Source organism: Macaca nemestrina, chromosome 12 (assembly GCF_043159975.1).
Source record: "Macaca nemestrina isolate mMacNem1 chromosome 12, mMacNem.hap1, whole genome shotgun sequence".
NCBI classification, from domain to species: Eukaryota; Metazoa; Chordata; class Mammalia; order Primates; family Cercopithecidae; genus Macaca; species Macaca nemestrina.
In genome coordinates this window covers 112,623,816-112,640,186 of record NC_092136.1, presented here as the reverse complement: position 1 = coordinate 112,640,186, position 16,371 = coordinate 112,623,816, and the positions used below count along the sequence as shown (strand labels likewise).

The window sequence follows — 16,371 nt, the reverse complement described above, 5'->3', positions numbered from 1 at the left end:
AATTCACACACAATTGCACACATTTGCACACAAATGCTCAGAGATGGGAAAGACAGCAGTGCTGTGGGAGCAACCTGAGAACAGGAGGAATGACATTTCCGGAGGTTGGAGGGGTGAGGGGCTGAGGCCTGCAGATCTTGACAGGCTTTGTTAAGTCCTTCTGCCTTTTTCCTCAGGCTTGTGAAAAGCCTTGCAGGGTTTTGAGTAGGGGAGTCACATGATCCCATTCATATTTTAAAAGATCTCTGATGCCTGTAAGGAAAACAGATTGACTATGACCAAGAGTGGAGGCGCAGGCACTGATGAGGACACTCTTGGTGCAGTGCAGGTGAGAGCCGGAGTGATGGTAGCTTTGGCATAATTTCTGACCCTCTGAGAGGCACACCCCATTGACAAGGTCATCCATCCATCCATTCATTCATTCATTCATTCACACATTTGTTCATTAAGAAATCATTAGCAAGAACTTTATCATATGACAGGTGCTGAGGATACAACAGCAAACAAGACAGACATAGTCTTTATCTTTATGGAGTTTACAATCTAGTAAGGAAACAGACCACTAAACCCAAACTTCCAGCCTTCCAGTCACCTGAGATGTGGTTGTATAGAAAGGGAGAAAGGATCTGTAGGACACTAGGAGACATACCTGGCCCTGACGTGGGAGGTGAGGGACAGCAAGGTCAAGGAGAGATCTAGGTAAGCATTCCAAACTCCCTGACACACATGAGATGACTCCAGGTTTGCCTCCTGAAACAACCAAGTGGTCTTGGGTTTCATTCATCTAATTGTCCACTGATCAACTGCACTAGGTTGGCACAGGCAACTCGGTGGCCCAAGCTGAAGGCATCATCTGTGACCCCCAACTATCCCCATGTGCAATTCTGCCCCTACATGGTATCCCCTGACTCAAAAAAATGACACTTTCATCTACAAAGTTGTCTGAGCCATTAATCTGGGCATCCCTCTCTCGCCCCTTGGGTTCAGTCACCCACCAAGTCCTACTAATTCCACTTCCCAAGGGCTGGCTCCCTCCCCCTAGTCTCTTAAGTTCCATTGGTATTCCCCTTGTCCAGGCTGCCATCATCTGCTGCCTAGATTGCAGCGACAATCCTCCATTGTTCTACCACCTCCAAGCTGTCCACCAACCCCACTCTGACGCATTCGTATAGTCTTTCAAATGTGCACTTCTGCCTGGCGGTCTCCTCCTGGCTTCAGCCTCAAGCCTCAGCTTGATTGTCACTTCGTTTGGGGAAACTCCTCTGATGCTTTCCCTGGTGTAGGCACCTCGCCCGCCTGATGCCATCACACAGTGCAACAGTCACACTTTACTGTTAGGTCCTGGCCTCCCATATCAGACTCTGAGTTCTACAAGGGCAGCTACTGTGTCTTTCTTGCTCACCCCTTTACACACAGCTCCTTCCCCACAAAACAAAATGTCTAACAAGGGTCATTTTACAAGGGAGATGTGATTCCTTGGCAGGGAAATCTGGGTAGGATTTCTGATGATAAATAAATAAATGAGGAGCCCACAGCAGGTGCACAAGTGACCCCTGGCCTGATCTAGGCTGGCCCCTTCTTCCCCTCTCTTTTGCTTTTCCTCCTTGCAGAGCTGGCTGCTGTGACCACAAATGGAGAGGAAACACGATTTATATTTCTTTCTTTGGTTTGGAGAGTGCTGAGACACACAGAGATAAATTCTCTCTCTCCTCACCCACCCCCCAATTTTTTCTTTGGGTTTGTAAGTCTTTGAAGACAACCATCTGAAAGGGGCTGACAGGCAGGTGTTTGGGAGAGGGAGAGAGCTAGGAATAAGGTGTTTTGACTGAGAGAAGAGCTGCTAATGCATCCATGGTTGTTACCAGTGTGATGACAATTGCAGTTATGGAAGCACTTTGATTGGGGAGGAGGAAGAGGAGAGAGAGGAGAGAAGCCATCTTCTTATCTGTCAGAGGCAATAGCAGAGTCTGAGAAAGTTAGAGCCTCTCACTGCCTCTAAAAATCTTCCCGGACAAAAATAAAAAATAAAATAAAAACTAAGCCAGGTCTGTCTGGACCTGGGGAGCAGTAAAGTGGCTTAGATATGACCTGAGGCACACCCCATTATTGAGCTGCTTCTCCTGGAATTGATACCTGTAGAGCCTCCAATAGACAGGTTTAGCTACTCAGCAGGATGGGCCTCCTGTGTGCCCATGTCTCAGGTGCTAGAGGGTTCTAGAAGTCACGATTTCGACCCTTAAAGCTCAGTGAATGCATACGGATCCCTGGACTCTGCCCCTGATTTACCCAAGCCTTCCTCTTCCTGTGTGATCTTGATAGATGAAGAGAGGAGAGAAAGGGAGAGAAATCCTAAAACTGAGAAAATGCTGGGAATGGAAGGGCACTGCTGGACCCAGCTGCTCTGCAGGGAGACAGACATGTTCCAGAGAACAGCAGAGTCATAGCACAGAAAACACAGAAGCACATTTGTCTGGGGCATCAACTGTGTGTGTGTGTGTGTGTGTGTGTGAGTGAGAGAGAGAGAGAGAGAGACAGAGAGAGAGAGACAGAGAGAGAGACAGAGAGAGAGAGAGAGAGAGAGAGCGAGAACAAGGATTTAGTGGAAGTTCAGCACTGAGTCTTATTGAAAATGAAGCCAGAGCTGACAGATGTCAGCCGGCTCCAGCCACGCCTACTGCAGACATCAGGGGAGCCCAAGCTCAAGATGCCCTCCTGCTCCTGCCTGCCTTGAGGGTTCATGCTACCCTCAGAGCCAAGCAGGCAAGGAGGCCTCAGGCAAGCTCAACCAGACAATCTCTGCTGTCAGATTCTGGGCAAAGGAGGCAACATTTGTTCCCTTCCTTCCTAAAGGCAGAGTTCTGCTATCCCTACCCTGCCTGCACCCCAACACACACACACACACACACACACACACACACACACACACACACAAACACACATGTGCACGCACACAGCACCAACACTACCACCACGACCACCACCACCACCACCAGCAGCAGCAGCAGCAGCAGCAGCTTTTGCCAGGCAGCTGTACCAGGCTGCCTCATCCTATTTACGAAGAAAAAGGAAGAAACTAAAATCCAGCCCTAGACTTGGCTGTGCCTCAGCCCCATAAAGGCTTCCAATTTCCATGTTCTCACGTAGCCCAGAAAATAAGAGTAATGAACAGCTTACATGTATTCAGTGCTAACCACATATAGGCATTGTGCTAAGTGCTTTGTGAGACTTACCTTTCATACCCCTCACAACTCTCTGAGGCAGTTTCAGTTATTAGCTCCATTTTGTCAATGAAGAAACTAAGTCTAGAAATAAAACAGGTAAACAAACCAAGCAACTCAGAGTCATCCACAGTTACCAAGGGCCATGGCCTCAAAGAAGGCTTCTCTGACTTCCTAGAGCTAACTTAGATACCTCTCCTTTGGGCTCTAGTAAGGATCTTAGCACTTACCACATAGTATTATAATTAAGGGCTTATATACCATGAGCAAATTTTTCATTAGTGGAATGTCAATGAAAGCCATGTGTGCAATTTCCAGGCCTGTGCACCTGTGATTCCACTTCAACCATGTAGATGAGGGCAAAGCCCCACGACAGTGGTTCTTAAATTTGGTTGCTATTGGAGTCAATGTGTAGCCATGTTTGGGAACTGCTGCTTTAGAAGATGCTAGAGAAACACAATGGAAGGAACCTGGGTCCCTGGATGACCGTATGAAGCAGATCATCCTGCCAACTGGGAACATTCACCTTGAACAGTTACATAAGAGAGACATCACCTCTATCTTACCTACCCTCACAAATGCCATGGAGACGCCTGAGGAGTAAAAGGAAAATCTGATATCACTTGGAGGCCTGGACTGTCAACCATTGGTCAGGAAAGGCAAAGGCACCAGCAACTGCTTGCTTGTAAACACACGTGCACACACATGCACAGTTCTCCCTGTCCCAGTCACCATTAAAGCAGTAATCAGCTAAAGCCACAGTTTTCCTGGCTTCCTACCAGGCTCTGATTAAGGGAGAACTTCTCCACCCACCTTCCTCACTCCAAGGCAGGCTGAGCGCCAGCTTCCTCCTTTATATTCTCTTCCTGTTCCTATAAAGCAATTAAATAAAAGTTTCCTGTAGACTTCACCTTTCCTATCTTCTCTCCTAGAACTTGGCTCATATTTTTGTCTTTTTCTGAATCCACACGCTTCCTCCTTCTAGTTCAGAAGATGAAAAAATCCCTTGATTCAGGTGACCACCTGTAGGGAGGGGGCTCCCACCTAAATCCCTGGTGTAAAATTCAAGTAGAATCTTGCACCACTGCTGCTTGGAAGTTGGAGGCCAAGCCAGCTCAGTAGCCTTGGAGTTTAGAAATGGGACTCCTTGAAAGCAGAGACCCCAGGATGAGGAGTGCCTTCTAAGGAGCAGAAACCATGGCCATTCCCCAGAGAGGCAAAGTGGCAGACCCTGAGTCCAGGACCATGGACAGGGAAGAGTAGGCCTGACAAGTATGTGGACCAGAAGGAAGATAACTCCCTGGGTAGATGGCCCAGCCTGGGAGGTTAGCACTGAGCGAGAACACCTCAGGCATGGTGCCTATCCAAGAAGAGATGATACCTCTTGGGGATGTGGGATCAAAAAAAGGAATGTCAACAAAAACAACATGTGGGACAATACAAGCAACACATGGAAAGGTCCTAGCCATGATGTGACTTTGATTCCACAGGACAAAGCATGCTAGAGTTCCATGAGGGAGGTGCTGCCACCCAAGCTCTAGTACTGAGCTCCTTCCTGCTCTCTGTGTGATCCTAGCCAGTCAACCGGGCTTCTCTGAAAGTCAACTTCTTTATCCACAAAATTAGTATGATGGTAACAGCTTCCCTAGTGACTTTACTATGGTGTTAATAAACTCAAATAAGATGATATATATGAGGGTAAATAGTAAAACGTAATTTATGATAAATATTTCACATGCTCTGGTTTTCTGCCTGCTTCAGATGAAATTCCGGTGCTGAGTGGTGAGACTTCAGTACAGAAGCTACTCATCAAATATTTGCTGGAGCACTGTTGATTTTGTTGTTTAAAAAAGTAGTTAAGTAAATGCAGTCCCTTCTAGTCAGAGGCAAGTGGAAAGAATAAGAGGAGAAAGGAGGCAGGGTTAGAGATTCAGACCTTGTGTGCATCTGCAGTTCTGTTCAGCTGCCTCCTCATTGATCCCCCTGCTTCCTTCCCCTCGTGGTGAGACTGGAGGGGGTCTGTAGAAGAAAAAGCAGAACAGGGAAGCAAGTGAGTGAACCCTGGGAAGGGCTCTTGGCCCAGGCTCCCTTCCTCACTGTTCCAGACAGATTGTTCATAGCACTGGTTGTCCATGTCACAGAAAACCTGTCCTCCCCACAGTCCCCAGCAGCCATGCTCTAGATCATGTAAGGTCCCCTCAACTGACTACAGCTGAGCGATAGGCATCTGACCCGAGAATCTAATTTATAGACTGGCAAGTGGGCAATGAGTTGGCCTGGCATGATAATGTTCCCCCAGGGTTAATGACTTAGAATAATATGGGAAGAATAGGGCAGTTAGCAGTTGTATTAGTCCGTTTTCACATTGCTGGTTAAGACTTACCTGAGACTGGGTAATTTATAAAGAAAAAGAGGCTTAATGGACTCACAGTTCCACGTGACTGGGCAGGGCTCACAATCATGGCAGAAGGCAAAAGGCATGTCTTACATGGTGGCAGACAAGAGAGAATGAAAGCCAAGCAAAAGGGATTTTTCCTTATAAAATCATCAGATCTCATGAGACTTATTCGCTGCCACAAGAACAGAATGGGGAACCACCCCCATGATTCAATTGTCTCCCACCAGGTCCCTCTCATGATGCATGGGAATCGTGGAAGCTACAATTCAAGATGAGGCTCTTTGGTGGACAAGGCTGAGATGGAGATGGAGATGCTTTGGGACACAGCCAATGCATATCAGCAGTGAACAGAGGAACTAAAGTCATGAAGTAAAGAGAGGCTGGGGAGGAAGGTCATGAAGTAAAGAGAGGCTGGGGAGGAAGGTCATGAAGTAAAGAGAGGCTGGGGAGGAAGGTCATGAAGTAAAGAGAGGCTGGGGAGGAAGGTCATGAAGTAAAGAGAGGCTGGGGAGGAAGGTCATGAAGTAAAGAGAGGCTGGGGAGGGGAGCATGAGAGGCCTTGGGCAGGTCAAAGTTCTGAGCAAGCAGAAACCATGAGATAGAGAGAAATCAGGGCAGAGAGCAAAGAAGAGAAGTGGGCAGACATGGAGAGAGGAAAATGCAAGAAGAGGAGCCCAGACCCGTCAGGACTGTGCCCCTAATGCCACTAATGCCCTAATGCCACTGCCATGTGTTCTGCTCTCAGCCACCCCAATCCTGGCTCACCCTGGAGCCAATTTCTCCCAGAGCTTGTTTGTTCAGCTTCTCCAGAGTGCCCTGGAAGCTGGGCTTTGTGGCTGACTTTCTCGTTTTCTTATTCCTATGTGCATCTTTACCAAAAACCCTGCATTACTTGAGGAATGCTGACTGGGTTTCTGCTTCTTGCAATCCAAAAATCTAAGCAAATAGGCTGCCGCTGGGGATTTGGCAGCTTGAATCTCAGAGTGTAGGGTCGTTGGCACATCTCTAGGGTGTCTGTCTAGCAAAGCTGGGGCAGCTGGGCTCGGCCCTACAGTCTGGAAGGGCTGGCCTTGAATGCCCGAAGCTCCTGTTCCTGAGCCCAGCTCAGGGTCCTCGCCATCGGAATAACAATGAGTTCACACAAGCCAGCAGGTGTGCAAGCCCAGCCCTTGCCCAACCATTCTAGTCAACTAGGGAGGCCCATGCATGTGCCATTGTCCTGCCTTGGCATCAAGACTATGATCTGCTAAACGTGCTGAGAGAGGATGGGTAACCAGAGATGGATGCCAGACCCTATATCTTTATGCAGTCTCTTGCCTAAAATTCACAAAGCCTGATGCAAAGGTACGGAGGCTTCCTGTCCAGCTTCCTTCTCTTTATACCTGGGCACCATCCTATACCACCAGCGGTCACATGCACAGAGGGGCAGATTCCCTGGCCATAAGTTCAAGCTTCATCTACACTTGTCCCATCCCCTCAATAGCCACTCTTTGGCCAGCCTTCAGGCCTTGGGGCTTGCAGGCCAGTAATGAACCTGGGGGTGCACTTGGGAAGAGGTCCCTGTAAATCTGGAAAGGGTAGTTCAAGTCTGTTTGGTCTGTGTCCCAAGTACGTTGAATGTGGGACAGAAAGGGACATGGGTATAGTATAAATACTGCCTTTATTGTCTATGCACAGTACTAATGAGAGCAGCAGCTTTGCCTCTGGCTTTGTCCAGGGCTGTAGATGAGAATGCCTGTCATTCACAAAGGGCTTACTATGTACCTGCTACTAAGCAAGCTTTGTATATTAACTTATTAGATTAATAAACAACACTGGCTTATCGTTATTCTTAATTTACGATGAGGAAACTCAGGCACAGAGAGATTAAGTAACTTGCCTAGGAGTACATGTAAAGTCAGTGGTAGCCACAGGATTCCAATCCAGGCAATCTGGCCCCAGGGTCTGGGCTCTAACCATTTTGCAACACTGCCTCAACAGCTGAAGTGGAATCAGGACTTTCCGCTCACTTCAGACTCCAGTTTAGGCCCCGTGGAGGCACAGAAACCACTCTCCTCTCATTTCCTTTTCTAACGACAGCTGTGAACACAGCATCTCCATCTCAGCCTTGTCCACCAAAGAGCCTCTGCAGGCAGCCCAGGGGCATGTGAAAGAGAGGCAGCCTGGGAGGGGTGTCTGGAAGACTTTTTCAACTCAGAGTGGAAAACAAGTCAATGTTGATACAGTCACTCTCTGTATCTGCAGATTCCTCATCTGTAGATTCAGCCAATCACAGATCAAAAATAGTTTTAAACTAATAAAAAATAATAATACCAAAATAACATATAACAGGAAAATTTAAAAATACACTATTATAACTATTTACATACTATTTAAATTGCATTAACTATCATAAGTAATCCAGAGATGATTTAAAGTACAGTCATGTGCTGTACAGTGATGTTTCAGTCAATTATGAACCTCATCCATAACAGTGGTCCCATAAGATGATGATGATGATGATGATGATAATGATGATGATGATGGTGATTTTGATGATGATCATTATTATTTGAGACAAGGTTTCACTTTGTCACCCAGGCCGGAGTGCAGTGGTGCAACCACAGCTCACTGGAGCCTCGACCTCCAAGGTTCAGGTGATCGTCCTGCCTCAGCTGGGACTACAGACGTGTGTCACCATGCCCAGTTAATTTTTGTGTTTTTTGCAGAGACGGCATTTTGCCATGCTGACCAGGCTGGTCTTGAATTCCTGGGCACAAGGGTTCTGCCCACCTTGGCCTCCCAAAGTGCCAGGATTATGGGTATGAGACATCGTGCCTGGCCAAAGTTATATTATCATATTTTTTCTTTACCTTTTCTATGTTTGGATGCAGAAATACTTACCATTGTATTACAGTTGCTTACAGTATTACGCTGTAAAGATTTGTAGCCTAGGAGCAATAGGCTATACCATATAGCCTAGGTGTGTAGTAGGTTATGTGTCATCTAGGTTGGAGTAAGTACACTCTACAACAGTGGTCCCCAACCTTTTTGGCACCAGGGACCAGTTTCATGGAAGATAATTTTTCCACGAATAAGGTGGGGGGAGGGGATGGTTTCAGGATGATTCAAGCACATTACATTTATTGTGCACTTTATTTCTATTATTATTACATTGTAATATTAATATATAATGAAATAATTCTACAACTCACCATAAAGTAGAATCTGTGGGAGCCCTGAGTTTGTTTTCCTGCAACTAAACATTCCCATCTAGGGGTAATGGGAGACAGTGACAGATCATCAGGCATTAGATTCTCATAAGGAAGGTGAAACCTAGATCCCTGGCATGTGTAGTCCACAATAGGGTTTGTGCTCCCATGAGGATTTGATGCCACTGCTGATCTGACAGGAGGCAGAGCTCAGGCAGTAATGCAAATGGTGGAGAGTGGCTGTAAATACAGATGAAGCTTCCCTGGCTTGTCTGCTGCTCTCTTCCTGCTGTGAGCCCTGGTTGCTAACAGGCCACACACTGGTACTGGTCTGTGGCCCAGGGGTTGGGGACCCTTGCTCTATAATGTTTGCACAATGACAAAATCACCTAACATCACAGTTCTCAAAATATATCCCCATTGTTAAGCAATACAGGAGGATATGCATAGGTTATAAGTGAATACTATGCCATTCTATATAAGGGCCTTGCTTATCTGCAGATTTTCGTGTCCATAAAGTGTCCTAGAACCAATCCTCTATGGATCCCAAGGGACAACTGTAACTGCTCTTCGTTAAGCACCTCTATCGGCCAACATGGGCTTTACGTACATTATCTCATTTAATCCTCACATCACTAAGAGGTAGCTAGTATAATCCCCATTTATTATTATCATTTTTTGTAGGGGGGAGGTCTTGCTTTGTTGCCCAAGTTGGTCTTGAACTCTCATCAAGCAATTCTCTTGCCTTAGCCTCCTGGGATTACAGGAGTAAGCCAGGTGGGAGCCACCATCCCTGGGCAATCTCCATTATAAGATGTGTAACTAAAGTTTTGAAAATTTTCTGACATCACTCAGTAGTTGGCTTAAGGAGGAGTTGGACCCAGTTCTGTTTGGCTGTAGTTAATGGGATCTGCTAATGTACCCTGCAGGGACCCAGTTCACATGAACATCCCTCCTCTCCTCCCTGCCTCCTGCCTGCCTCCCTTTCCCTACCTTTCTTCCCTCCCCCACTTCACTTTCTCCCTTCTCCCTTTCTCCTTTTCTGCATCTCCAGAAAGACGATCCCCTGGGTAGGTCCCTTCCATCTCTGACAGAATCCAATGGCTCATGGCAAGCACATTCCCTGGGTCAGCACTTGTGAAGATGCCTCAGGATAAAAGGAAAGAGGTCTGCAGGGAGAGAGAGAGCAGGGGGACAGAGAAGCCAGCCATCACTGCAGGTGTTTCTGACTGACATAGTGTCTGCCAGCACCCAGAAATATGGAGATTAGCTTCAGCTCTCCACAACTACACCTCTCCACAACTGTTTAATAAAAAGAAATCTACAAATAAATATCTGCAAAGCAACTTAGCTGCAGCCCCTCCCTACACACTGGCCCCTCCCTGCACACTGGCACACACATACTCAGTCACTCTGGCTCAGTCACGTGATCTGGAGCTTTAGTGACTCTCTCACACTCTCTGTCTCCTAAATGTTGACCTGGTGGGAAACTGGAGAGTTGCTGCTGGGCTGGCCCAGGGGAGGAAGCCCAGAGGATGAGAGAGACTAGGTGGTATTCTCAGGCCCCTCTGAAGGCTTCTCTAGGATTGCTGGCTCACAGGTTCCCAGGAGGGTACGGGGCATTTCTTAACTACATATTAGCAAGCAGTGAGCCACCTTGAATGTCTGAGCTGAGAAGGGCTTTAGAGACTGTCTCCTGTCATTCTCTCATTTCATGAAACTTTCAAACAATCTAAAGCCACAGAAAGTTACAAAATCCCTGTGGTGGTCTGGCTGACTGTTAAAGTCAAGAAGGGCTAAGTGTTATGAAAAACACCCTCAAATTCTTAGTGACTTGACACAAGGTTGTCTTGCACTCACCTAGCAGTCCATTAGGGGGCACCAGTGGTGGAGTGAGAGGGCTCTGCTCCGTGCAGTCATGCAGGCATCCAGGCTCTAACCATCTTTGGTGCTGCCATCTCCAACAAGGTCATCACAAGACAGAAAGATAAGGTGGAGGGCCGTGTGTAGGCGGTTTCCATGGGTGGACATTTCTCCTGCATACATCCCGTTGGTCAGGATCATCACATAGCAAGGGAGGTCCAAGAAGAAGAGGAGGAACTCAACATTAGCGAGCAGTAGCAATCTCTGTTACTTTCTGCAAGGAGGCATGACTTTCTTTCCTTTTACTTTGAACCCTCTACTCTTAATCTCTCAGGCAGGTGTTAATAATAAAAACATGAATAAATAATAAAAAGAGGTCCTAATTTTGAGGGCTTATTATTTGCCAGACTGTGCAGATTTTATTTTATTTAATGCTCACAAGAACCCAATGCCAAGGTTCTGGTATTATTTCTATGTTCAGAGAGGGTAGAACTAAGGCTAAAAGAGGTTTAGCAACTCCTGTTAGGTCACACAGCTCTTCTGGGTGGATAGTCCTGCTGGGATTGGAGACCAGCTCTGTCTGACTCTAAGGGGGTGCAGGAAGAGCTAAGGACAGCCAGGTTGGGATTCAGCCATAGCTGGGTCACGTCAACCTCTAGCAGACAACAGAGAAGCTGAGCCATTGTTCCCCACAGCCATATCCTCACCCCCACCTCCAAAGAAGGGGTTGGGAGGCAGAGAGCCTCTGAATCACCAGGCAGCTTGACAGCACATCCCCTGCTGAGTAAAATTGCTTTTAAAAAGCACTTACTTTTTATGATCTAATTCTGGATGACATTGAGTGTTCTCCAGCAGATGCCTCTGCCCCGTTCCCACCAGCTCCCCACTTCTTTCTACCCCTTTTCCTCAAAGCTGTGACTGCCCCTGTGAGCAGCAAGACTCATACCCTGAGTGCAACTTCTTCCCCATTTGGGGGAGGAAGTTGATTCCACATGGTGGGATGGGTTGTCCCCAGGCTGCCTCCCACTCTGTGTTCCTCTTAGTCCCAGAGCCCACCACTGCCTCTGCTGTGAGCAATATTGTGCTCACTGAGATCATGGGCACTGGGGTTAGACAGGCAGGGTTCGAGGCTGGCTCCACCACTTATATGTTAGTTATAGGACCTTGATCAATAATTAACCTCCCTCACTTTCATCTGTAAAATGCAAATAGTAATATCTGCCTCCCAGGACTGTGGTGAGGATTAAGTGAAGTAATTCAGGTAAAGTTCTGATCCCAGTGCCTGGCACACAGGAAGAACTAAAATGCTTTGGGGTGTTACTTGTTCTGGGATAAAATATATCAATGAGCAGATATTCCGAGTCAACCCTTCCTCCATTAACTGAGTAAGAGGGGCCATCTCTGCCCAGATGCTCACCCCTTGCAAGACCCCTGAGGCAATCTCTAGGCAGCAGACGAGTTCTGCACCTTGCTGATGCTGAATTGATGCGAGGCAGGCTGAGGAAGGACTTATCCAGAGAGAGTGAGTTGATCATAATCTATACAATGAATGAAGAAGGGGAGAGGGGATCAGTCCAGGTCCTCTGAGGAGCAGATACCAAGGAGAAATCAAATGAGCATGGATTTTTAAGAAAATGCCTGTGGGAAAGGAAATAAGTGAGCTGGGAAAGCTAGGGAGAGCTGTCAGACCACAAGGCTGGGCAGGTGGGGATGCAGAAGTCTAAGGAAGGTTTGGCAAAGCCATTGAGAGTCATTGAGCCAAAGCCAGTGGACAGAGGGGCACCCTGTCTTTCGACTTCAGCCTCCAGCTGCACTCATTCCTTGGTGGAAACGGCTCCTGGAAAGCATGGGTTCCAGGCAAAGGCAGCCACGGATTCCAAGGCTCGGCAGCTAGAGCCCCAATCAATCACTGAGGTATAATCAGAAAAAGGAGGTCTTTGAGGCACCTCAAGGTGCCTCAAGGAAGGAGACAGACTGAACTGTGGGCAGAGGCTGGGCATGCATTAGTGGAAGGAGCTGCAGAAGGAGAGAATGCAGAGCAGGAAGGTTGGGAATATAAAAATCGTTGGAAATTACAAATTATCATCTCTTTAGTGTTTCTTGGGAGATACAAGTTACAGATTGGGAATTCCCTTTTTATGATTTTTGGCTACCTGGACTGCGCTCCTTCCAATATAATTGCATCTGAGACTTGTTCGAGTATTCAACAAATCGTTTTATAAAATATGGTGCCTATGATGCAGCAAACATAGTTCTAAAGGCTTTATTCTAACAACAAACCAATGACGTGGGTGTAATCTTTGTCATACTCATTTTACAGATGAGGAAATGGAGGCACAGAGAGGTTAAGTGACCTGCCTGAAGCCACAGCCAGAAAGGAGTGGAGCTGGGATTGGAACCCCAGAGTCTGTGCTCCTGCCCAATACCCGTGGCTGCCCACCCTTGGCCACCACTCTGTCTCCGTGTCTCCATTCCCTTCTTCCCACTTCTCCTCTCTACATTACAGCCTTGCCTCAGCAGCCAGTCTGGCGGTGTGCAGCCACTCCCACCTCTGACTGCCAACTCCCCTGCACACTCCCTGAGGACAGGGAGGCCCCTGCCCTCCTGAGCTCTCTGAAGCACTTGGCGCTGGCCAGCCCAGTACAGTCGCCACACGTCTGCTCATCTGGGTTTGGATCATCTTCTAAAGCCTTTGCACTTCATCACCCCCAAATTCTGCTCTGTTGTTTAAGGATTGTCTCTCTTAAAGCTGACTCTCAAGTAGGGCTGACCTCCATTCTGGGTGTGGAGTAGGGACAACTCTTTTGGAGGTGACGTCACAACCCTCGGTAGCCACCTACACCAGTACCCCACAAGCTTCTGAAGGTCTAACCCCTCCCGCCATGTTGCTCCCTGATCATTTGTTTCTCTAGCCTCTTGGTAAAGTCCACAGCCATCTGCTTAAATGTAGAACTGGAGGCTTAATTCAGCCCTACAGCTTTGATTGGTTTAGATATAATGCTTATTTTATAGGTACTTAGAAAGGGAGATGTTCACTGGGCAGTTGCGGGGAGATGATCCATGACTATAATTCCAGCACTTTGGGAGGCCGAGGCTGGAGGATCACTCGAGCTCAAGAGTTCAAGACCAGCCTGGGCGTAAAAGCAAGACCCCCATCTCTACAACAAATTTTTAAAAATTTAGCCAGGCATAGTGGTTCACACCTGTAGTCTCAGCTACTTGGGAGGCTGAGGCTAGAGGATGGCTTAAGACCAGGAGTTTGAGACTGCAGTGAGCTATAATTGTTCCATGCACCTGAGCCGGGGTGACAGAATGAGACCCTGTCTCAAAAAAAAAAAAAAAAAAAAAAAAGAGAGAGAAGACAGAAAGGAAGGAAGGAAGGAAGGAAGGCAGGCAGGCAGGCAAGGAGGGAGGAGGGGAGGGGAAGGGAGGGGAGGGGAGGGGAAGGGAGGGGAGGGGAGGGAAGAAGGGAAAGGGAAATGTTCACTGGGACAAAGAGACGTGGAGTAGTCTACAGGATTGGAGAAAAGGAGGTCCTATTTGTGTTCCTTTTCTGCCAGTGCATCTAAATTCACCACTGTAAGAACCAAGGCCAATCAGATCACTTCATTATTGTTCTTTACAGAAACATGGGTCCTCAACACTTTCCTGATTCTGGAGGACCCTAACTTGGGTTCCTTCTAGGAACCAATGGATGTGCAGGGAAGGAGAGTCCTAGGCAGAGAGTGCACCATGGGAGGAACCCCACTCTTGCCCCACAACCCTGGTCAACCCCATAACTGGGCAACCCCAGGGAGGGGAAGTCATGAGAAAGAGGGGGTGGGGGTGGAGCAGGGAGGCAGAAGCACCACCACCAGGTGTTTCACGCCTTTCCTGGCTGTATGTCCACTGCACAAGGCCTACCCCACAGAAGATCTTGTGCTAACTCGAGGGAAGCTGCCATTTCCTGGGCAGCTCCCAGGGCTGCAGGCAGGCTGGGCTCTGCCCCATAGGGACCGGTGGGCTCTGAGGACACAGGTCAGACCTGTGTTCCTGACTGCCTCCCTTGGCTCTGGAGCAGACAGCTGGACTGTGGTTGATAAAGAATCAATTTTCTTTTGTCTTGTGGGGCTTGTCTGTTGTGACAGTAAATAGGAAACCTAATAAAGACTGTGCTGCAGCCTCTCAGTGTCCTAAGCCTGCTCGAGCCCCAGTGTTAGAAGAAGAAAGAAAGGGGTGGGGGGCAGAGAAAGAAGCGCACTTCCTGCACAACTCTAGGGGGCCCTGTTCATTTGGTGTTTGCTTTGTGCTGGGGGCTGGGGTGTTCACACAGACTACTAAGAGACAGAGATAAGAGAGCGGTGGAGAGAAAGAGAAAGCTTCCTAGCACATCCTCAGCAACTGTAGCGCCTGTGGGCTCTGAGGTCGCCTTTCACTCAGGACCAGCCTGATAGGCAGATGTCCAGTGCAGTCACACAGGTCCCATGCCTGCAGCTTCATGCTCTGCTATCACTGTTTTAAATGAAATTCTTGACAATTTTATCCTTGAATTTCTGTTTTGTATGTGAAGTCTGATGGGATGTTTGTCCAAGGGAGCACTGGGGCTTGGAATTTCAGTTCCCAGGAAATCTCATCCTTTGCCACCTGCCTTTCTCCCCTGGGGGTGGAAGATTTTTTCACCATCCACCCTCCAATCCCTGCCCATCCTCCCTCCCCTTACCCTTCCCGGTATTCACCAGCCCCTGCCACTGGGAGCAGGGCTTCAGAGGCAGGCTCAGGGGAGGTTCCAGCTGAGCAATTAGGCTCTGCAGCATCTTGGGGTCATGCATGAAGATGACTATTCCGGCCCCAGGCTGGCACCTCCAATACAAGCACTCAGTGAGTCCTGGCATAGAGGTTGCATCCCCTTTGGGGTCACCTATCCACCATGAGTTGGGTAGGAGAGATGCCTACCTCAATATCCCTGCCCCTGGCTGTGGGGCAGAACATTTGACCACAGACCAAGTCACAGCCAGGTGGGACCTGGGCACCTGTGAGGGTCTGTGCTTGTCAGGAGTGTCCCCATGCCTCAGAAAAAGCAATATTAAAGAGCAGATGAGAAAACGCCATGACAGGTTGAGAGGGAGACCACAAAAGCAAGGCAAAAGTTTTATATTTTAGAATTTATAGCAGTACTTTTTACCTGCTTTTGAATAAGAAGCCCTGCATTTTTATTTAGCATCAGGCCTCAGAAATTATGGTAGCCAGACAGAATGGTACCTCTCACCAGTACTCATCTCCAGGTCTTGTGACTGAGAAGGACCAGGCTCCCCAGGAACCTCCAGAGCTGCAGTGAAATGGAGGGACTCGGGGTTCCAACACAGCCCCAGTCCCCTGCCTCTCTCTGCCTTACCTGCCTGGGCTCTGAGGGCACCTGGCCGCCTTTCATCTTCCACCAACCTCTCCTGACTTCCAGCCCCTGCTCCTGTCTCTGTTCTCTGCACGCTCCCTGACTGACTTTCTGCACTGACCTCCTAAGTGAGGGTAGCCTTCAGTGCTCTGTGCCTTAGCCACTCCTCTTTCTTCCCCTGACAGTGTCCACTCCTCTGTTCTCACCCACACCATTGTCAGAAGGTGACCAAAGGCCACCCCCAGCCACCTTCACTCCGCAGCTCCTGTTTACGATCTTGATCAGCAGAATGTGTGTTTCTCGGATGTGTGTGCAAGACACTGCACTCTTCCC

At 48.2% G+C, this 16,371-nt stretch overlaps 1 long non-coding RNA gene across 3 annotated transcripts in view; it reads right to left on the bottom strand.

Annotated features, from left to right (window-relative positions):
- LOC105493596 (uncharacterized) overlaps positions 1-16,371 on the bottom strand; it is a 122,606-nt gene that overhangs the window by 18,930 nt on the left and 87,305 nt on the right. For all 3 annotated transcript variants that reach the window (XR_011611071.1, XR_011611069.1, XR_011611070.1), the window contains 3 exons: positions 12,088-12,208; positions 10,668-10,843; positions 5,155-5,237 (listed from right to left, as the gene is read on the bottom strand). This is a non-coding gene — a long non-coding RNA (uncharacterized lncRNA). The remainder of the gene's footprint in view (positions 1-5,154; positions 5,238-10,667; positions 10,844-12,087; positions 12,209-16,371) is intronic.